The following is a 23124-nucleotide window of genomic DNA, read 5'->3' as shown; positions in this document are numbered from 1 at the left end:
ACATAAACCTCTACCGCTTTTTTTCTCTCATCTTCTGGGACCCCTACGATTTGAATGTTATTCCTTTTTAATGGGTCACTGAGTTGTCCATTTCTTATATTGTGTTCTCTTGCCTTAGTTTCCCTCTTTTTGTTTTCTTCTGCCTCATTATTCTCCATAAGTTTGTCGTCTGTATTGCTGATTTGCTGCTCTGCTTCATCCATCCTTGCCGCCATGGCATCCATTTGAGGTTGCTTCTCAGTCACAGCAATTTAAATTTTATCCTGACTAGATTTTACTTCTTTTATCTCCACAGAAAGGGATTCTGTGCTTTTTTTTCATTCCCAGCTAGTATTCTTATTATGATTCTAAATTCTGGTTCAGACATCTTGCTTATATCTGGTTTGATTAAGTCCTTGGATGTCATTTCTTTCTGTTCTTTCTTTTGGAGTCAATTCCTTCGTTTGGTCATTTTGGAGGAAGAAAAAGATTTAATAATTTTTTTTTAAATAAAAAATTAAAACCACCACAAAAAAAAAATCAAGTAAAGCATGCTAGATCCTAGGTGTGTTTGGTCTTGTTGAAAGAAGCTTGATAGAGTAGACAAAAAATGGAAGGAAAAGAAAAGGAAAAAAAAAGTTGGAAAACATTTGAAACTTTAAAAATATGAATACAATAAAATAGAATGAAATGAAATGATGAAAGTAAAATAGAATAAAAAATTTACAAAAGAAATAGGAGAAAAATAAAAATCTTTTTTATAAAAATAGAAAATAAAAATGATTTTTTTTCTGTATTCAAGGGTAAGAAAAAGAAAATTGAATAGACTAGTGCACAGAATGAAATACAAATGAAATTATATCCAGTTTCCCCAAGAAGTCAAACTATGAAGCACTTTATAGTCCATACACTAACCAGGCAGACTTGTGGTGTTCATCTAGAGCATTGTTGGCACAGTCGACAGGACTTGGTCTGACGGCTCTGTTCTCCACTAGATGGCGCTTTTTAGCTTACTGGGGTGGATCCTTGTGCATGTACGCGCATGTGTGGGAGAGTTGAAAATGGCATTACCCAACTACCCATTCTCTAGCATAAGAACTCTGTGCTCTTGCCAAGGGGCAATCAAGCAACCCTCTTTGTCTCCAGCTTCCTTACAATGCCTGCTTCTACACTTTCTGTGACCAAAATGTCAAGCTGCCAAGTAGCACCTCCCTCCCAAATTTCATCTCCAATTGGCCTGTGTTTCCAAACCCCTCAATTCTGAGGGCCCCTGTGGCTTGGACCTGCTCTGACCCTCTGGGGAAGGGTCTCACCAAGCAATGGCATGTGCCGGCCTGCCCCTGGGGATGCTTCCCCGACCATGCCGCTGCAGAGGCCCAGAATCTGCCACCGGGTGCCAGCCCACCCCCGAAAAAGTTCCCACAATTGTGTAGCAGCAGCATTTCAGGGATTATGGTAAATCACAACACACACCTGGCACCAGACTTCACCACCCCCTAACGTCCTGGTTGCAACACCAGCAAACGTGCCTGTTCTTTTGGGTCTGTTAGGACCTTTGCCTCTGGGGAGGCTCCAGGGCCTCTATCAAATGTCTCCTCACCAGGGGAACTGCCTCTCCCAGTGTGGCCTGAGGACCCTGAGGAACTCACTGTATGCTCCTGGAGATTCGTGCTTCCCACCAAGCACTGCCAGGTACCCAGCCTCAGAGTTTCTGACTCTGCACTCCCTTTTATAGAGTCTTAATTGTATTTATTTATTTTTTTTTTAATTTTTTTTTTCAACGTTTATTTATTTTTGGGACAGAGAGAGACAGAGCATGAATGGGGGAGGGGCAGAGAGAGAGGGAGACACAGAATCGGAAACCAGGCTCCAGGCTCTGAGCCATCAGCCCAGAGCCCGACGCGGGGCTCGAACTCACGGACCGCGAGATCGTGACCTGGCTGAAGTCGGACGCTTAACCGACTGCGCCACCCAGGCGCCCCGAGTCTTAATTGTATTTAAACCCTCTCCTTTCTCCTTTCTCCTTTCTCCCTTTCTTGTTCAGTCCCTTGTTTCCACTCGTTCTCTTTCTCTCTAGCTGCTTTGCGGGGTGGGGGGGGGGAGTACATTTCCTATACTCTCCCCACTTTCTCCATCCTCTCTCTGCCAGCAAAAACTTCTCCCTACCCTCCACGGGTTCTTTCTCCCCCAGTTCACTTCTCCATGCTGCATACCTGCCGACTTCTGTGGCTCAAGTTATGCAGATTGTTGTGCTAATCCTCAGGTCAATTTTCTACATGTGCAAAATGGTTTTGTGCTGATCTAGCTGCATTTCAGGGATGAGAGAGGCAGAAAACTTGAATGCTGCTCTGCCATCTTGGCCCCTCCTGGCATATGTTCTTGGGGGAAAAATATGTAATCTCCTGTGTTTGGGTGGTATTCTAAAAATGTTGATGAGGTCATGTGACTTGATGGTGTTGTAGAGTTCATAGGTGTCCTTCTGACTTTCTGTCATTGTTCTATCAATTATCGAGAGAAGCCTCGAGCTGTAATTGTCAATTTATTTCTCCTTTCAGTTCTATGAGTTGATCATCAACATACTTTACAGCTATTCTTTGGTGCATATACACTCAGGAGTGCTAAGTCACCTTGTTTGACCCTCTTATCATGTAATTTTCCCTTTTTTACTGAGTAATTTCATTTTCTCTGAAATCTATTTTATCTGGTGTTAATATAGACATTCCTGCTTTCTTTCCATTGAGGTTTACATGGTATAAGTTGTACTATTCTGTAGATATTGGGGTTCAGATAATTCTTTTATGTATGAAGCTGTACTGTGCATTGTGAGACATTTAGCAGCATCACTAGCCTGTACCCACTAGATTCCAGTAGAACCACTGCAATGATGACATTAAAAATGTCCCCAGACCTTTGCAAATGTTCCCAAGGTGGGGGGATTGTTATCACCTCTTTATATCAATTCCACCAATATAGAGACCAGGAAAGCAAAAGATACTACCATGCCACTTTGTTCTCAGCTGCATTTAACACAGTATTCCAAGAAAGACTTGATGTCAGAAGTGAATGAGATGATTTGCAAGTAGGATTTAAGGACGTAACTGTGCCTCATCGCCAGCCGGTAAAACTTAGTATTAATAAATACTTGGAGGATCAAGGGCAAGTTAAAATTCAAAATCATGGCAAAGTTTACATGAAATACATGGCCCTAATCAATGCCCTTTGATGTAACCTACAGTTGACTAAAGTAGGTCCGGTGGGATTGCTTCTCTTGGACAGGATGACTTAGTGAACAGAAAGCACAAATGTGGCTCTACTAGAGGGGCCGAGAGGCTCAATGACCCTGGAATAAATAAGAAGAGCATGGCATGTCTAGCTAAATATGGTGGGTGTAGCTAATAAAAAATGTAGCTGTTTGGTGACACATAAAGTGCTATTTAAAAAATATTGTGCTGTCCACCTTGGGCCAAGTTTGCACCATAAGGAAATTGGGATCGTGCAATAATGTTTGGTAATGTACATTATGATGGGAAGGAAGTCACTGGGGAAAATGGCTGGTTGTACAAGGAAGGCAGGGTTTCTGACACTTTAGCAGATGTAACTATATGAAGTCAAGAACAGTGAAACACAAAGGACTAGATGGCTATTCTCAGGGGAAAAGCAGGAACCTAGGAAAAGATTGTTCCTTATTCCTGCCCCTCTCTGTTTGCTGTGGACCAGAGACTGCTGGGTCCCTCCTTTCCTTTTCTTTTCTGAGTGGGAGAGTTTATTGAGGTTTTTTTGTGTTCCGCCATAATGTGTTAGGAGTGAGGACTCCACGTAAGGCTCTCAACCAAGAGGAATCTCACGAGACTGTTGTGAGACCCTCCCGTGTGACTGTAGTCACGTTTGGGTAGAATTTTTTTCTTCATTTGGGACAAACGTAAGTGTATTTTGTGTGAAATACAAAGAAGGGATAAATGATTTCTGATAGAAGTTGCACTGTCATACATTGTAATATTTCCAATTAATTACCACCCTCTTGTGAGATTGTATGTCTCTGCTCTTTGATATCAAGCTTGGCCATTTGACTTACGCAACCCTTCCTTCTTGTTGAGGGGACTACACTTCCATCTCAGTTTATAGCCACCTTGACTAATGTGGTATCAGTAGAATGGCATATTTTAAGTGTAACAGAAGCTTTAAAAGCTTTGTTTGCTCCTTCTAACCCTCTCTTCTCTCTGGGACAAGAATGGTTATGTCCCACATACTGAAGTTCTACCCTGAATCCCAGACTCAAAGGACAGAACCAAGCAAGAGGTGACTAATGATAGGAGTGATATGAGGAAGAAATAAATGTTTGTTTTTGTAAGCCCAGGAGAATTCAGGGATATTTGTTACCATAGAAAACCCTTCTAGAAAGCTGACTGGTACTTTGTGACCTTTTCTTTTCTCCTTACCCATCTTAACTACCCAAAGTCATTGTCTCCAGTAATTGTACCACCTTTGAAATCACATTTTTGGTTATTCCCTTCCTATGTTACTACCCTCATATCTGCCATTTTATATTCTCTACTTCCATTAAAATATCCATTTATTTTTAATTTTATTGTTTTAATTTTGTAAGTTTATTTATTTCGTGAGAGAGCTCATGCACGCATGGGGTAGGGGCAGAGACAGAGAGAGGGAGAGAGAAATTTAAGGGAGCTCCATGCTCTGTTCAACCGACTCTGCCACCCAGGTGCCCCCATTTATTTTAATGCATCTAGAAATATATTGCCCTTTACAATCTAACTACCCTCAGTGGACTATGTGTTCTCAGTTACAACATTTTCAGCTGGTTTATCACGATCAAATATTTATAAATAACCTCAAGAACCTTGCCATCTTCACTGTCCTGCTTCACCTAAGTAAGCCTCAGAACTGCATGAGCTCACTTAGGAGGAGTTTCACACTCCTTGGCAAACACCCAAAGGAAACAAACAAACAAAAAGGAAGAGTCTTTGGCTTAGGTGTTCTGTGGCTAGCCCTTTTCCAAGGACGTGGTCTTCAGTTTCTCCCGCTGTGGTGGCAAATTATGAATGTTCTGCTTTCATTTTCATTCACTTCAGGCTACATTCTCATTTCTTTCTCTACGTCTTCTTTGTCCCAGGGTTAGTCACAAGGAGGTCATTGTTTTCCAAGTATTTGTGGATTTTCCAGAGGCTTTTCTATTAGTGATTTCTATCATAATTCCATGGTGGTCATACACATATTTTGTGTGATGTGAATTCTTTTAAAATTTAGCAAGGCTAGTTTGATGGCCCAGAATATGGTTTCTCTTGGTAAAGTACTGTGTGCACTTTAAAAGATTGTGTTTAATTCCCTGGTTAGGTGGAGCGTTCTTATGAATGAAAAAAATCAGTATTTCTCCTGTGTAGGGAAGAAGTCTGTTTTTTCCCCTACTGTGTGCTTCTATCCTGTCTCCCTCACTACTCACACAGAAGACTTCACTTCTGACACTTCTGGTCACAAATACGTGGAGGGTTTTCCCCCACCAACAAGCAGTCTCCGACACCAGATGGTTTCCTACCATTCACCTCAACTGTGACACCCTCTCCCTGGATGCCCCTCCACACACTCCAGCCGCCCTGCAAGTCCAGGCTGACTCACATGCTTCTGCAAACTGGTCTAGATCAGAGGTGCCAACAACCCCCTCATTGTCTTTGACTAGCCTGCTAGAGCCCCTCACAGAACTCGGTGAAACACATTTACCAGTTTATTACAGGCTATGATACAGGATACGGATGGACAGTCAGATGAAGAGACACACGGGATGAGGTCTGGGAAGGTCCTCAGTGCAGAAGCTTCTGTCCCCATGGAGTTGGGGTGTGTCACCTCCTGGAGGGGCGGTGTTCGCCAGCCTGAAATCTCTCTGAATCTCCAGCCATTGGGCTTTTGAGGAGACTTCCTCATATACACATGACCAGTCATTAACTCCATTTCCAGACCAGGTCCTCTCTCTGGAGAATGAGGGGATAGGGCTCAAAATCCCTTTTATAATCATGGCTTGGGCTTTCTGGTGAGCAGCCCCACCCAAGGAGCCCACACAGGAGTGGCCTCATTATAACAAAAGATGCTGCTGTTAACCTCGTCATTTAGGAAATACAAGGACGTTAGGAGTTCTGTGCAGGAGCCAGGCGCAGAGAACAATACATAATTTTTCTTTTATCTCACAGTTTTCTGTAAATGTCAATTGGGGCAGTTTCCTTGATAGTCATGTTACAGTCGCCAAGGTACTGATTTTGTCTACTTGTTCTATTATGGAGAGAAGGAGTGTGGAGATCTCTGTGATTGTGGATTGTTCTGTCATTACGGTCCTCTCTGTTTTCTCAGGGGTTCTGCTACCAGGTGCATAGTTTAGGATTCTCATGTTATTCTGTTGAATGTATCCCTTTATGATTGTGAAATAGATTTCCTTATCCCTGGTCATAGTATTTGCTCTTTAATTAACTTTGATCTGATATAGTTATCCTATTTTTAATAGCATTTATGTTTATCTTTTGTCCATGATTTTACCTTGTGTCCTTTAATTTTTGAAGTGAATTTCTTGTGGGAAATATATTCAAAAGCCACTTGACAAGGGCACCTGGTTGGCTCACATGATTAGGTGTCAGGCTCTTGACTTCGGCTCAGGTCATGATCTCATGGTTCTTGAGATCGAGCCCCATGTTGGGATCTGCACGTACAGCACAGAGCCTGCTTGGGATTCTCTCTCTCCTTCTCTGTCTCAAAATAAATAAAACAAAAAAAAATTTCAATGAAATGTGCAGTTTATCCTGAAAACTTAATCCAGGCCTATTTACAACAGGCTTGTTTCCTGCATCCCTCGTACCAGATTGATCTCTTCTATCAGTGAGACTGTATTTACGGGTTACAGGCATGTCTCTGTAATTTATTTCATCGTCTCTCCACGGCCACTCAAAGTCATGCACATTTTTCTGGATTTCCCTGAAGCAAAATCTTTGATTTCGTGGCCTTTGTGCCCTTCCAACATCATTGCCTGGAATACTTCTCCTGTATTACTATACTCCTTTGGTTGTAATTTCTTGATCACGTGTGTAGGAGAAACATCTACAAATATAAAGAGCCAGAGGTATCCTGTTAATTACAGTTAGCAAACAATGTTATGTTGTCAACATATAACAATAAAAGTAATACTTGTACTGAACACAATTATAAAGCTTTTCCATGATCTTCAAAATTTTAGGAATACCTAAAGGAACAGGATTTTTTACTAAAGAGTGCTCATCTGTAATACAAATTAATCTCAGGATAGCCTGGTTTCAAACAGCCAATGACAACAACACTCACGCTGTACAAAATTATGTTAGCTCTCAAAGAAAGGGTATTTTTCTTTCCTTTTAAATTCCAGTATAGTTAACATACAGTGTTCTGTTAGTTTCAGGGGTACAATAAAGTGACTTGGCACTTGCACTCATCGCCCAGGGCTCATCAGGACACGTGTGCTCCTTCGTCTTCATCACCTCTTGAACCATGGCCCACCCACCTCCCCTCTGGTGCCATCAGTTTGTTCTCTATAGTTGAGTCTGTTTCTTGGGGTGCCTGGGTGGCTCGGTGGGTTAAGTGCCCGGCTTCAGCTCAGGTCATGATCTCATGGTTTGTGAGTTTGAGCCCTGCATCGGGCTCTGCACGGACAGGGTGGAGCCTTCCTGGGATTCTCCCTACCTCTCTCTCTGCCCCACTGACTCTTCATACCATCACAGTATGAGGCTCCTATCACAGCCCCCCCTTTCTTTAAGCTGGTTAATATAACATTTGACAACCCATACATACTATGTTTTTGGCTTGGTACCCAGCCTGTCTCAGCCATTATCATCTTACCAAACTTTTTGTCTCACATATGTTTATCTTTTTTTAAAAAAAATTTTTTTTTCAACATTTTTTTATTCATTTTTTGGGACAGAGAGAGACAGAGCATGAACGGGAGAGGGGCAGAGAGAGAGGGAGACACAGAATCGGAAACAGGCTCCAGGCTCCAGGCTCCGAGCCATCAGCCCAGAGCCTGACGTGGGGCTCGAACTCACGGACCGCGAGATCGTGACCTGGCTGAAGTCGGACGCTTAACCGACTGCGCCACCCAGGCGCCCCTCACATATGTTTATCTTAAAGACAGTCTCAAACTTGGCTTCCAATAAATATAACAAGGCCCTGACAAGGGTCCAGTGGTCTCGCTCAATTAACCCAAGCCATTTCTAACTGGAGACCTCCAAGATTTGTTGGATGGTTCACTGCCTTCCTTATGTCATCGGGTGTCATCTTACCATAGCCTCTGTGGCAGCAGTCTCCCTGACAGAGTCTGTCCATACTGCTAGAGTAGTCAATCACATAAATACTAATATCACCAAAGCAATGATTATTCACAGATTGATAATGGTATCATGCAGAGACTGCACTTCACAGATGCAGCACTTGAATGGACAGGGGACCACCAACAGGCACTTGTCAATCGTCAAAATATACAATGTTGTATATTGTTGTTGAATAAGCTTAGAAATGTCCTGGGCTTGTACCAGTGGGTTAACAAGGCATAAAGAATTACAAAGCCATAGGATGCTCACACCCAAGTTTGGGTAAACAAGATTAGGCAAATAAGGATAGACTGGGGTGGGGGGCAAAGTTCCCCAATACAAAGGTATATGAAGTAAACAAAATTAGGTATTCAGGGCAAAAGTGCCCCCCAGTCTTGTACCATAGAAGAAAGCTGCTTTCACAGGAAGGAAGGACCAAATTAAGTAAACAGGTAAATAGGGCTGTAGACCAATGAGCAGGGGGTGAAGCTGCCCAGAGAGGAGCTGATTAACAAAAGAAAAGGTGCTTTGTTAACCCTGAGGTTACTTGCTCTGTCTTATCCCTTAGGCTAGCTATGATAAACAGAGGTCCTGCCTCATGTTTGCTATAAACGCAACCAGGATTTTGTTTTGTATTAACCCAAATCCCTAACCCCACATATCTTCAAGACCCCCTTTCCCTCATGCCCATGAGTTAATGTTTGTGTCTTTGTGCACATCCATTACCATGTGTGTAAGCCTTCTGATCCTAATAAAAACGGAGCAAGGACCTTTATTCGGGGCTCTTGTCTTTTTCAGGATGTTAGCCACCTCTTGATTTTAATCCTGCATCCACTGTATTGCTGGTCAAGTGAGAACTTTAGACTTAGAGTCTACAACAGATGGTGACCCTGACGTGATGGAAGGAAAGGGGACTACGGGCCGTCATGGACAAGGAGTTGACGTAGCCAGGAGGTGGTGCAACACAAGGACTGCAGGACACTGCGAAACGATCAAGGAGTTCGAAGAAAAAAAAAAATGCACTGGGTACAGTCTCCCTGACGAGGTAAGGGATAAAGCAAAACTATATTAGGATTTGCTGCCATGGAACTTTTTGAGAGATCTCCCATGGGGAACTCCCTAGCTCCCTCCCAGCTCCTGACTCCCTACAAAAGCACTGTATTTGAATTCGTCAGTCACTAGGAGAGACAGCAGGGATGACTCTAAACTATAAGGCTCTCCTTAAATCATTGCTAACTGTCCAACAAAGTTGCCCTTGGTTCCCAGAACAAGGAACTTATGATCTTGACGTGTGGGAATGAGTAGGGAAAACATTAAAGGGCAGGCATTCTGAAGGGGCTAATGTCCCCCCCTGAGGCAATCTTCACCTGGTCCATCGTCCACACTGCCCTTCTCCCCTTGAGCTTGGATGGTGTTTACGAAGAGGTAGAATTACCTAAAAAGGAGGAAAAACCTCAGTCCCCCTATAATCAGGCTGTGCCTCTGGTGCCTTTACAGCCAAAGTTTACTCCCCCTCTCCCAAAAGGGTGAGACAATATCAAGCCTAAAAAAAATCTCATCAACCTGATATCAGAGGTCTCATAAAGACCTCTGATAAGGTCCTTACCCTAATGCAGAAGTGTCTTGAAGAAGCCCAGAAGGCCGTGAATTCCACCTGTTTCCCGTTTTTAGGCAAAATGGACAACATGTCCATGAAAGCCTGCCCTTCCAAATAGTAAAAATTACAGAAAGCAGTTCAACTATATGGCCTTCATAGCCCTTTTATGATCAGTATTTTGGAAACTGTGGCACTTATTCCATATGTGCCTGGGACTGGGGCTCTCTCATGAAAATCATCCTGACCCCAGCCCAATATGCTGTCGTTGCTCAGGAATTTCATGCTTGTGTCACTCATGCTCTGCAGAACTTTGACACTTCTACTCCAGTGACTTTTGAACAATTGTCTTGCACAGGACAGTATATCCAACCTGTTGTAGGTCGCAATCGCTTATGAACTCTGGACAGCAAAAACAGGATGAAAACAAGTTTATTACAACTGGGCCAGACAGGGAAATACAACATGTCCCGAAAGTCTGGCCCCGAACAAGCTTTGGGGATCTCTTATAAAGGTTATATCGACCAATCGGGTTGCAAAAGGGTAGCAGTTTGAGAGGGTGGGCACCAATCACACAATGTTGTAGGTTTTTTAAATATAAGGCAGGCACCAATCACACAGTCCTGAAGAATTTTAAAATATAACTTGTTGACTCTAGCCAGTTGAATGCTGAGTCATGTTGTTTACAATATTAGTCTTCTATCTAGTTCGAACAGGATGCGGTGCCCGAGAATGGGGAAGGGTGATTATGCCAGGCAGGTTTACAGAAGCTCAAACAAGCAGTTAAGAAGAAGTTCTATTTCTCAGTAACTTGGCAAATGTGGTTTTAAGCAGAACTAATATCTAGGGAACAGAAACAGCACTTCTAGGAAAGCCCAAAACAAACCCTGTTTCAGCATCTCATATTCTGGGGTCCTTCTAAGCTTACATAGGTCATAGTTTACTCCCGGGCTACAGGAGGCTAGCTATGTTTGCCCTTTACATTCCCCACTTCTTCTGGTTTTTACCCAATTCCTCGGGTACTTAATTATTATCTTGGGTCATTAAAGGTATAAATTGTCCTCAGAGTACCATGAGTTTGATAGAGCTGAGTCTTTGGTTGATAAACTGTAAGAGGACAAGGAGAACTAAGATTAACGGTCCAACTAGGGCACTAAGTAGCGTGGTCAACCATGGTGACCATGAAAAGAGAGACTCATACCAATTTAGATTGGCTTGTCTTTGTTTTTCTCTTTCTTCTAATCTTTGTCTAATCTGTGCTAGGCTTTGTTTGATGATACCTGAGTTATTGACATAAAAACAACATTGTTCTCCCAACACCAGGCAGAGTCCTCCTTGTAGAAATAGGAGGTCTAAGCCTCTGTGGTTTTGAAGTACCACTTCTGCCAGGGAGTCCATAGATTCTGTTAATTTACCTATATTTTTTGTAATTCTGAAATATCCTGATCAATCTGTTGACTAAGGAGCTTGAAATTTTGGTACCCTGTAATAAAGACAGCAGTACTGACCCCTAGGGATCCCACAACTCCTAGCCCTACAAATAAGGGTGCCAGGATGGTGGAGATGGGTTCTCTTGTAAATCTAGATTGTGGAAGGAAACCTACATGTCCTCGGCCACCTTCTTCTGAAAAGTAAAAAACCTGGGGGAGTAGGTGGAGTAAGATACAAAAATTGGAGCGTTTTCCCACATGGTATAAATTTAGACATGGAGTTAACCCTGAAGAGCAAGCAAACCATGTCCCAGAGGGAGGTACCAGAAAGTAGAGAGCATCTCCAAGATGGGGACTCTTGGGGATGGGAATAGTGTTATTACAATAACTTAGGTACTGAGATTGGTTAACCTGATAATTTCCCGCATAGGAACAAGTTCCCTGACCTAAATCCCCTAAGGTAAGACTGGCATGTTGTCTCCACAGACATTTATTTTGTAATAATGATTGTGGCTTAAATTCTGGATCTGATTATCTCTTTCTCCTAGGGGTATGGATGCTCCTATCCCTAAGCATAGCCAATAGTCTTGGGAGATGTTTGGGTTAGTAGAGTTTAGAAACTTAAAGGTATAGTATAGGGCCTTAAAGGTATCCTTATCCTCATTGTGGGTCTCTTTGATTGTTGGAGGAGTGTCTGTTAGTGGGATTGCCTTAGTGGTTAACGTTAGTGATCTTCCAGGATCAGGAAGAGGGTTAATAATAGGATTTTGGTCCAATAGGGGCCCTTGGGGTGACCCGGATTTTAAATCTCTGTATAGTGATTTCAACACCGGGATCACTACCAGTTATATACAGTCTGAGACCCCATGTCTTTCCTGAGTTCCATCGGGAGTCTAATCCATCTTTAATTTTTAGGGATATTAAATGCTGGGTTCTAGAATTAGAGACTATAATTATAGAGGATATGAATGGATCTTTGTAAGTCCAGTCTGTGATTGTTTCACAGCTCCAAGAGGCACAATGGAATTGTCCATGGCCTTGACAATCTGGGGGTCCGTCCATCCGAGGGGCAAGTATAAAGCTGTACCTTTTTAAGGTGTTGGCATTCTGGTCCCTTTGGATGGGGGCTGGCTCCAATGAAGCCCATTTTGGCTCCAGTGGGTGAGAGTATGGGTCTTCCCCCTTGTTTGAAAAGTACAGGGTTGGTCCAGCTTAGGAATTGGCTACAAAGATCAAAAATAAGACAGGGGGAGGTGTAAGAGGTGGAGTTGGCTAGAACCTGTCCGGTGGTAGTTTTACTAGCAATCCATCTATATTGGATTGGGCATGATCAGAGCCTGTCTAGTTATAGAGATTATAAAAAGCATCCAATGCTTATAAAACATTCCATCCATAACAGGAAGGTGAAAGGGAATAGCCCTTTCTCAGTGGCTGTCCAATCTGCAGGCGCAACTGCAACTAATCCAGTGGTTAGAATTAGTATAAAGATGACTAGGAGCAGTAAAGGCAGAAGCAGGCAAGGCATTTATCAAATAGAAGGTCAGGAGGTTTTAACTAGTCGAACCTTTCCTGTTTGCTGAATTGTCCATTCTTGTGGATTGTGATCAGGATGGGCGGCCTTGGTCTGTGAGCGATGGATCCAATGACTTCATCCAGCCACTTTCACTGCTGATGAGGTAGATAAGATGATGGGATAAGGCCCGGTCCAACGAGCTTCTAGGTTAGGTGAGGCATGGCGCTGCGTCCAGACCCAATCCCTAGGTCCGAGCTCTTGATGTGATGATTTAGTCTCCTGGTGGGGAAGGGGTCTTTATGGCTTTCTTTTACCAAGTCATGGATAGCTGGCAGCGTATGTTGCAGAGCCTGAAGGGACTTAAGAAGATGTTGGTTGGAAATCTTGGCCCAATGTTCATCTCCCAATTTGGGGAGTAGTGGGGGCAGCCTCCCAAACAAGATCTCGAAAGGGGTAATACCCTTTACATAGGGTGTACATCGCACTCTAAGAAGGGCAAAGGGAAGGAGGCCTACCCAGTTTTTGCCAGTTTCTGTAATTAATTTAGTCAAGGTTTCTTTTAGAGTCCTATTCATTCTTTCTACCTGCCCTGAGCTTTGGGTATGGTAGACACAATAATTTCCAATTTATTTGTAAGCGTTTGGCTAACATTTTAGAGATCTGGATATGAAAGCCAGGCCATTATCTGACCCCAGACCAATAGGGATGCCAAATCGGGGAACCAATTCATTGAGTAATTTTTAGCCATTATCTGAGCTGACTCTTTTCTAGTGGGGAAAGCCTCTACCCATCCGGAGAAGGTGTCCACTAGTACAAGGAGGTAATGATAGCCATAGAGTCCATGTTTTATCTCAGTGAAGTCCAGTTCCCATATTTCTCCAGGCATATTCCCGCATAATCTCTGTCCTGAAAAATTAAATTTAGGGGCGCCTGGGTGGCGCAGTCAGTTAAGCGTCTGACTTCAGCCAGGTCACCATCTCGCGGTCTGTGAGTTCGAGCCCCGCGTCGGGCTCTGGGCTGATGGCTCAGAGCCTGGAGCCTGCTTCTGATTCTGTGTCTCCCTCTCTCTCTGCCCCTCCCCCGTTCATGCTCTGTCTCTCTCTGTCCCCCAAAAAATAAATAAACGTTGAAAAAAAAAATTGGGGCGCCTGGGTGGCGCAGTCGGTTAAGCGTCCGACTTCAGCCAGGTCACGATCTCGCGGTCCGTGAGTTCGAGCCCCGCGTCAGGCTCTGGGCTGATGGCTCAGAGCCTGGAGCCTGTTTCTGATTCTGTGTCTCCTTCTGTCTCTGCCCCTCCCCCGTTCATGCTCTGTCTCTCTCTGTCCCAAAAATAAATAAACGTTGAAAAAAAAAATTAAAAAAAAAAAAAAAGAAAAATTAAACTTGGGAGATGGGTTAGTCTGAGCACAGGCTTTGCATCGGTCTACTAGGCTTTTTACGATTTTATTAAGGTTTGGAATAAAATAGTCCCTTTGGGCTAGTTCAGACAACTCGGTTGCCCCTAGATGTGCGGAGCTGTGGCCTTGCTGGAGCCAGGTCCGTCCTATAGCTTCTGGTATGAAGATGCGTCCATCCTCGAGGTGATACCAATGCTGGTCATCTCTTTTTGCCCTCGAGATTTTTATCAGGTGTAGCTCTTCTTTGGTATAAAACGGTTCCATGGGGAGAAAGCGTGGAGGCAGCAGAGGCAAAATCTTAATTGGGAGTACACCGCCTTCAGCTGCAGCCTTTGCCGTCAGATCGGCGAAGGCGTTTCCCTTGGCTTGGGGTGAGTCTACTTTTTGGTGACCTTTGCAATGTATAATGGCCACCTTCTTTGGGAGCCATAAGGCTTCTAGCGGGGCCAAAGTTTCTTTTTTATTTTTGATTTCTTTTCCCCCAGATGTTAGTAGTCCCCTTCCTTTATATAGAGCTCCATGAACATGGGTGGTGGCGAAGGCATACCTGCTATCAGTGAAAAAGTTCACCGTTTTTCCCTTTGCCCATCTGAGGGCCTGGGCTAGAGTTATCAGCTCTGCTCTTTGGGCAGAAGTGTCATGCTCAAGGGCTCGGGCCCAGATAACCTGGTCCTGAGTCACTACAGCTGCACCTGCATATCTGACTCCATTTTTGACAAAACTGCTGCCATCAGTGAACAGCTCAAAGTCCGCCTGAGGCAGAGGCTGATCCCTTAAGTCTTCCCTTAGCCCCGAAAGGGTACTTACGGTTTCCAAGCAGTCATGGAGCGAGTCCCAAACTCACTATCAGGTAACAACGTGGCTGGGTTTAAGGCTTCTGTCTTTAAGGTGATTCGTGGAGTCTAGCAGTGACACCTGGTATTGGATGATTCCTGCCTTGGAAATCCACCAGTCCGGCCGGGAGTGCAACAAGGAAGCCACCGCATGCGGCCCTATAATTTGGAGGTCTTGCCCAAGTGTCAACTTGGAGGCCTCTTTAACAAGCACAGCTGTCATGGCAACTGCCCTAAGGCAGCTGGGCCATCCCGTAGCGACTGAATCTTGTCGTTGGATAAATAGGCCATGGATCACTTCCAAGGGCCCAAAGTTTGAGTGAGGACTCCCTTTGCAATTCCCCGTACCTCATGTACAAACAATTGGAAAGGCTTGGTAATGTCTGGTAAGGCTAGGGCTGGGGCCTGGTTAAGTGCAGTCTTGATTTGTTCAAAAGCTTTATTTTCTTGTTCTCCCCAGACTAGCTCAGTTCCTTCCCCCCCCCCCCCGCCCCCAGTAGCAGAATACAGGGGTTTTGCCATTTCAGCGAAACCAGGTATCCAGAGGTGGCAATACACAGAGGCCCCTAGGAACCCCCTGATCTGCCTTTTAGTTTTAGGTTTAGGGATGTTTAGCATAGCTTGGATTCTTTCCGGCCCCAGCGATCACTTACCTTCACGCAGTTGGTAGCCCAAGTATATTACAGAGCCCAAGCAAATCTGCACCTTCTTTGCAGAGACTTTATATCCCAGGACGTCTAATTCTCTTAGCAGGTCCTCTGTAGACGTTTTGCAGCTCTCTAAGGAGTCAGCGGCTAGGAGCAAGTCATCTACATATTGTAACAGCATAACATCTGGGTGGCTCTCCTGGTAGGGGATCAAATCCCTTCCAAGAGCCTCATCAAAAGAGTAGGGGAGTTTTTAAACCCTTGGGGGCAGTCGAGTCCAGGTTAACTGTCCGTTGTAGGTCCCATCTGGGTCTGTCCATTCAAAGGCAGAAATAGGCTGACTGAGCTTTGCAATCGGCAAAGCAAAGAATGCATCTTTTAAGTCCAGGATGGAGTAAAGGAGGTAATTTGGTGAGAGTTCACTCAGGAGAGTATAGAGGTTGGGGACTGTAGGATGAATTGTCTCAACCCTTTTTGTTAACTTCTCTGAGGTCTTGTACCGGACTATACTCTGAAGTCCCAGATTTTGGGACAGGAAGCAAGGGGAGTATTCCAGAGGGAATGGCATGGCACTAGGATCCCAGCTTCTCGCAAGCGGTTGATGTGTTTGGCAATTCCCTCCCTCGCTTGCTGGCTGATGGGATATTGCCTCACCCTGATTGGGGTGGCTGTGGCAGCTAGCTAGATCACTAGTGGCACTTGTTGAATGGCTAGCCCAGGGGGGTTAGTTTCAGCCCAAACTGTAGGAATTGTCTCTTTCCATTTTTCTATTAATGGAGAGGCTTTCTGCTCTGGTTTTTCTAGGAGTAGATATTCCTCTGATATCGGACAGGTAACTAAAATGGCAGGTGGCAGTAGGTTTAAATCTATAGTATCCCTGGTAAAGGAAATTTGGGCCTTAAGCTTGTGCAATAGATCTCTCCCCAGAAGGGAAAATGGGCAATCAGGTATAAGCACAAAAGAATAACAGTTCTTGAGCTAGGTCAGTGATTCGGGCACGGGTCTGTGGGTAGCCTTGTGTCTGTCCTGTGATTCCCTGTATGTATACTTTTTCTTTAACCACAGGTCCTAAGGGTTCTTTAAGAATGGAATACATAGCCCCAGTGTCAACCAGGAATCTGGTTTCTTTCCTTTCTATGTTGAGGGTAACCACAGGCTCCCGGGGGTCCAGGGAAAGAGGGGAGCTGTGGTGACGTCTTTGTTCCTGGGCAACCAGGATGGGTGGTTATGAGGTTTTGGCTTTTTCTTGGGGCATTCGTTCTTTCAGTGTCCCTCTTCCTTGCAATAAGCACATTGATTTTTTTCCTAAAGTTGAGCGGGGTCTCTTTTGGTGGGTTTGAGGCTTCCCCAATCCTTTAGAGTGGTTGGGGGGCTTCCCCCCCATGCTGCCATGAATACCTTCCCTATTTCCTTCCCCTGCATAATGGCTGGGCTGTCTCTACTCTGGAAAACTCGCTGAGCTATTTCTACCAGTTCAGAGATTACCTTTCCTTCAAATCCCTCTAATTTCTGAAGCTTTTTATGGATGTCTGGGGCCAACTGAGAAACGAAAGTCCTATTAATGGTTTTCGGTTCTCTATTGCTTCGGGGTCAATAGGAGAATATAAGCGGTAAGCCTGGTAAAGCCTTTCTAGGAAGGCTGCAGGTGACTCATTCGGTCCTTGGACCATGTCATGAATCTTTGTCAGATTGGTGGGTTTTTGTGCCGCTGCACGAAGCCTTTGTAACAGAATCTGGCGATACTGGAGTAGATGCTCCCCACCGTTATCCATGTTAGGGTCCCACTGGGGTGGCGCGGAAGGGAAAACGTGCTCAATTCTGTGAAGGTCTGTGGTAGGCATTCCATCTGGGCCAAGGACTGCTCTCGTTGCTTCCCGGAGCACTCGGGCCCTTTCCTTGGAAGTCAGTAAGACCTGCAAGAGTTGGTGACAGTCTTCCCAAGTAGGTAAGTGAATGGTGAAAATAGAGCTCAATAGGTCAATTAGGCCCTGGGGGTTTTCAGAGAAAGGGGGATTTGGGGTCTTCCAATTATAAAGATCAGTGATAGAAAAAGGGGTATAGACTAGAGTAGACCTAGGTTGATGCCCATCTGGGACAGGAATTGGAGCAGTCTGCCTGAGGGGGAGAATGGGGGCTGGGAGTTCGGGTGATTGGGGTCCAGTTCCGTATAATGTCCCTTCTCTGGTGTGTGGAGGGCTAGCCGTTTCCTCTTGGGCACTGGTAGCAGTGGGAGGATGGCCGTTGCTCCCCGGGAATGAAGTCCCAAGGTCTGAGACGAGGCGGGTCACTCCCACCAGTTGGCATGAGGCTGTCGTCTAGCTTTCAGTTTTGCTTCCATGGAGTTGGAAGACTGTTTCTAGGGGCCCTCTGTTTGTCTGTTTCTGTGTTTCTCTGTTTTGTTCTGTGGACTTACTGGACGGACGTTATGGGACAGACTCAGACTACTCCTCTAAGTATTATGATTGATCACTTGAAGGATGTCAAGGGAAGAGCTAACAACCTCAGTGTGGAAGTCCGAAAGGGTCGGTGGCAGGTTTTTTGTTCTAGCGAGTGGCCAGCTTTCAATGTTGGATGGCCACCAGAGGGGACCTTCGACCTCCCTACCATCCACCGAGTCAGGGGTATCATGTCTCAGCCTAAGACAGGCCATCCTGATCAGCTTCCTTACATTATCACTTGGCAGGACCTTGTAGAAGATCCACCCTCTTGGCTTAAGCCCTTCCTAGCCCCACACCCTCCGGAGCCAAAACCCATTCTTGCTTTGCAGGGGACAGAGAAGAAGAAAAAGAAAAGTCTTACCCAGCCTTCAGCACCCCTCTACCCTGTCCTACAAGGGGGGGGGGCTGAAGAATTAATTTTTCCTCCCCCGTATAACCCCCCCCCCAGGCATAACCCCCCTAGGATGCCAGAAGAACACCATCCTCCCCCTCTGGGGGAGGCAGATGCTGTTCCGAGAGCGGGAGGTGGAAACGCTCCAGTGGGAAGCCCACCCTTTACCAGACAAAGGGCTCAGAGGGAGCAATCCGCCTCTGCCACCGACTCCACTGTTCTGCCCCTGTGAGCCACCGGACCCCCAGACGTGGAGGGGAATCAGCCCCATCACTATTGGCCTTTTGCCACTAGTGACCTCTACAATTGGAAAGCTCAGAATCCTAAGTTTTCTGAGAAACTGGCAGGGCTTATTGATTTATTAGACTCTGTTCTTTTTACCCATCAGCCCATGTGGGACGATTGCCAGCAGCTTTGGCAGGTCCTGTTCATGACTGAGTAAAGAGAAAGAATCCTCAATGAGGCCTGAAAACTAGTTCCGGGCGCAGACAGGAATCCCACCACCAACCAGGCTCAGATAGATGCCTCCTTCCCCTTAACTCAGCCCAAGTGGGATTTCAACATGGCAGAAGGTAAGGAGAGGTTCCGGGTCTACCGCCAGACTCTAATGGGGGGTCTCCGAATGGCTGCTAGAAAGCCAACCAATTTGGCCAAGGTAGGAAATGTACAACAGGAAAAAGATGAATCTCCGGCTGCCTTTTTAGAACGGATCATGGAGGCATTCCGTACCTATACCCCCATGGATCCAGAGGCTCCGGAAAGCAAGGCAGCTGTTATCATGGCCTTTGTAAACCAATCGGCCAAAGACATTAGAAAAAATTACAGAAAATAGATAGACTAGGAGAAAAAAAGTCTGCAGGACTTACTGGTGGTAGCCGAAAAGGTATATAATAACCGGGAGCCTCCTGAGGACAAGCAGGCTCGCGCCATGGCAGCTGCCAGCAGTAAGCAGACTCGAGACCTGGCCAGAATACTACTAGCTGCCACTGCTGACTTCCCCGAGGAATGAGACGGCCGTCTCCGGCAGCTGGTGGACGACGCAAGAGGAGGTAAAGGAACCACCAAGAGGGGGAAGCAGAGGCTGCAGAAGGATCAGTGTGCATACTGCAAGGAGATAGGGCATTGGGCCCGAGATTGTCCGAAAAAGGCCGGTGGGAAGGGAAGCAAGACTGATCGAGTAAAAGTCTTAGAGCTAGATGAACTGAGTGATTAGGGGAGTTGGGGTTCAGACCCTCTCCCCGAACCCAGGGTAACTCAAAGTGGAGGGGACCCCTGTTGACTTCCTTGTCGACACCGGAGCACAACATTCGGTCCTCCTCAGCCCACAAGGAAAACTAGCCAGCAAGAAGTCCTGAATACAAGGGGCAACTGGTATGAGCCAGTATTCATGGACTACCTGCAGAACGGTAGATTTGGGGACAGGTAGGGTATCCCACTCCTTTATGGTAATACTGGAATGCCCCTACCCGCTGTTAGGACAAGACTTACTGACCAAGATTGGAGCTCAGATAACTTTCAGACAAGGGGGCCTCAGGTCACTGATGGCAAGGGCCACCCCATCAGGTCCTGACCACGAAACTAGAGGATGAATACCGCCTTCACCAGGAGGCGCTCCTGAGAGAGGATAATATAGACACGTGGCTACAAGAATTCCCCTCGGTTTGGGCAGAGACGGGGGGCATAGGACTAGTCGCTTACAGGACCCTGGTCCTGGTAGAGCTCAAACCAGGAGAAGGTCCAGTAAAGATCAAACAATACCCCATGTCTCAGGAGGCCCGGAAGGGGGTCCAGCCACACATCCGGAGACTACGAAGCCTAGGGGTACTAGTTCCTTGCCAATCTGCTTGGAACACCCTCCCCTACTGCCGGTCAAAAAGCCTCACACAAATGACTATCGACCAGTACAAGATCTCTGGGAAGTAAAGAAGAGGGTCACGGACATAAACCCAACTGATCCCAACCCATATACTCTCTTGAGCTCCTTGGTGCCCTCCAGGGTCTGGTATACTGTGCTAGATTTAAAGGACGCCTTCTTCAGTCTGCCGCTGGCACCCTAAAGCCAACCCTTGTTCGCCTTCGAGTGGCATGATCCAGAGGAGGGCTACAGCAGGCAACTCACCTGGACACGGCTGCCTCAGGGGTTCAAAAATTCGCCCACCATCTTCTACAAGGCATTACACGAGGACCTGGGTGAGTACAGAAAGGAGGACCCTGGCCTCACCCTCCTACAGTACGTAGATGACATCCTGATTGCTGCCGACACGGCCAAGGACTGCGAGCGAGGGACCCGGGACCTGCTGGCTCCACTGGGGGCCTTAGGGTACCGGGCATCCGCGAAAAAGGCTAAGATATGCAGGGAGAGGGTGAGTTACCTGGGATACATCCTGGAGGGTGGACATCGGTGGTTATCAGATGCCAGAAAAGAAACTGCCCTGAAGATCCCTACTCCCACCTCCCAAAGGGAAGTAAGGGAATTCCTAGGATCGGCCGGGTACTGCTGCCTCTGGATTCCGGGTTTTGCTGACATCACCAGGCCCCTATATGAAGCTACCAAAGAGGGGAAAACATTTGAATGGACTGAAAAAGAAGAAACTGCCTTTAATCAGTTAAAAAAGGCCCTCCTAGGTGCCCCAGCCCTGGGCCTACCAGACATTATGAAGCCCTTCCACCTCTTTGTAGATGAACACAAGGGAATAGCAAAAGGGGTTCTAACCCAAGCCTTAGGCCCCTGGAACCGCCCGGTGGCTTACCTGTCCAAGAAGCTAGACCCAGTGGCTGCCGGCTGGCTGCCATGCCTAAGAATTATTGTGGCGACAGCACTCCTAGTCAAGGACACAAACTGACCCTAGGACAGGAGATCTGGATCACGACCCCACATGCCATTGAAGGGGTCCTGAAACAGCCTCCTGATAGATGGATGAGCAACACACCATTACCAGAGCCTCCTACTCAACCCTCCATGGGTGCGGTTCCACCCTAGTGCAGCCCTCAATCCTGCAACCCTGCTGCCCGACCCTGACCTAGGTGCTCCACTACATGACTGTGCGGGGATCCTGGAGCAAGTACATGGATTCCGGACGGACCTGACCGACCGGCCCCTCCCTGATGCCGAGGCTACTTGGTTCACTGATGGCAGCAGCTTCATGTGGGACGGACAAGGTATGCGGGTGCAGCGGTGGTCACCGAAACAGACACCGTATGGGCGGAGGCTCTACCCTCCGGAACGTCAGCCCAGCGAGCAGAGCTCATCGCCCTAAGGCGCTGAAGCTGGGAGCTGGAAAACGGCTTAACATCTACACAGCCGTTATGCGTTTGCCAAGGCTCATATTCATGGGGCAATTTATCAGGAGAGGGGGTTAATGATGGCAGAAGGACGGACTATAAAAAATAAGCAGGAGATACTTGACCTGCTTACGGCCTTATGGCTTCCTGCCAAGCTGGCCATTATCCACTGCCAAGGGCACCAGAAAACGGATAACGTGGTAGCTAGAGGTAATCGAAAGGCTGACCAGGGAGCCAAGGCAGTAGCCCTTACATCAGTTCCCACCATGACCATACAACTACCGGACCCGGGAAACCCAGTTTTACCAGACAAGCCCAAATACTCCCAGGAGGATTTACAGTGGATCAAGAAACTCCCCATGGCCCAGAAAATAAAGGGATGGTGGTATACACCTAACAAGAAGCTCGTGCTGCCAGACCGGCTCGGAGTCTCAGTGTTAGAGCATATGCATTGGTCCACTCACATGGGGGCCAGAAAATTAAAAGACTTAATCTGACATGCCAGAATCAAGATTCACCAACAGGACACCAAAATAGAGCAAGTTGTATCTGCCTGCAAGACCTGCCAACTCACCAATGCGAGAGCCACATCAAATAAAAAAGGAACCAGGCTCAGAGGCACCAGACTGGGAGCCCAATGGGAGGTTGACTTCACTGAAGTTAAACCAGGAAAGTATGGTTATAAATATCTTTTAGTATTTACAGACACCTTCTCTGGCTGGGTGGAGGCATACCCAAACAAGCATGAAACGGCTCAGATGGTGGCTAAGAAGCTACTAGAAGACATCTTACCCAGGTATGGTTTTCCTGCCATGATAGGATCAGACAATGGACCAGCTTTTATCTCACAGGTAACACAGGCAGTAGCCAAGGCTATGGGGGCAAATTGGAAATTACATTGTGCTTATAGGCCCCAGAGCTCAGGACAGGTAGAAAGAATGAATACAACCCTAAAAGAGACCCTTACCAAATTAACCATGGAGACTGGTGGGGACTGGGTGACTCTCCTACAGTATGCCCTTTACCAGGTTAGGAACACTCCTTACACCCTGGGTTTTGCTCCCTATGAGATCATGTTTGGCAGGCCACCCCCTATTATTCCCAACCTTTGAGCTGAACTTCTTGCTGAGTTTTTTTTTTTTTTTTAATTTTTTTTTCAACATTTATTTATTTTTGGGACAGAGAGAGACACAGCATGAACGGGGGAGGGGCAGAGAGAGAGGGAGACACAGAATCAGAAACAGGCTCCAGGCTCTGAGCCATCAGCCCAGAGCCTGACGCGGGGCTCGAACT

The 23124-nt window shown here is 46.2% G+C and overlaps 1 pseudogene; it reads left to right on the top strand.

Annotated features, from left to right (window-relative positions):
- The first annotated feature begins 18829 nt into the window (after window positions 1-18829).
- LOC124511682 (uncharacterized) lies at window positions 18830-21806 on the top strand (annotated as a pseudogene).
- Window positions 21807-23124: the final 1318 nt, after the last annotated feature.

This window comes from Lynx rufus, unplaced genomic scaffold (assembly GCF_022079265.1).
Source record: "Lynx rufus isolate CCGP_SWC_20201006 ecotype Redwood Valley unplaced genomic scaffold, mLynRuf1.p SCAF_16, whole genome shotgun sequence".
Lineage (NCBI taxonomy): Eukaryota > Metazoa > Chordata > Mammalia > Carnivora > Felidae > Lynx > Lynx rufus.
This window is presented reverse-complemented; position numbering and strand designations above follow the sequence as displayed.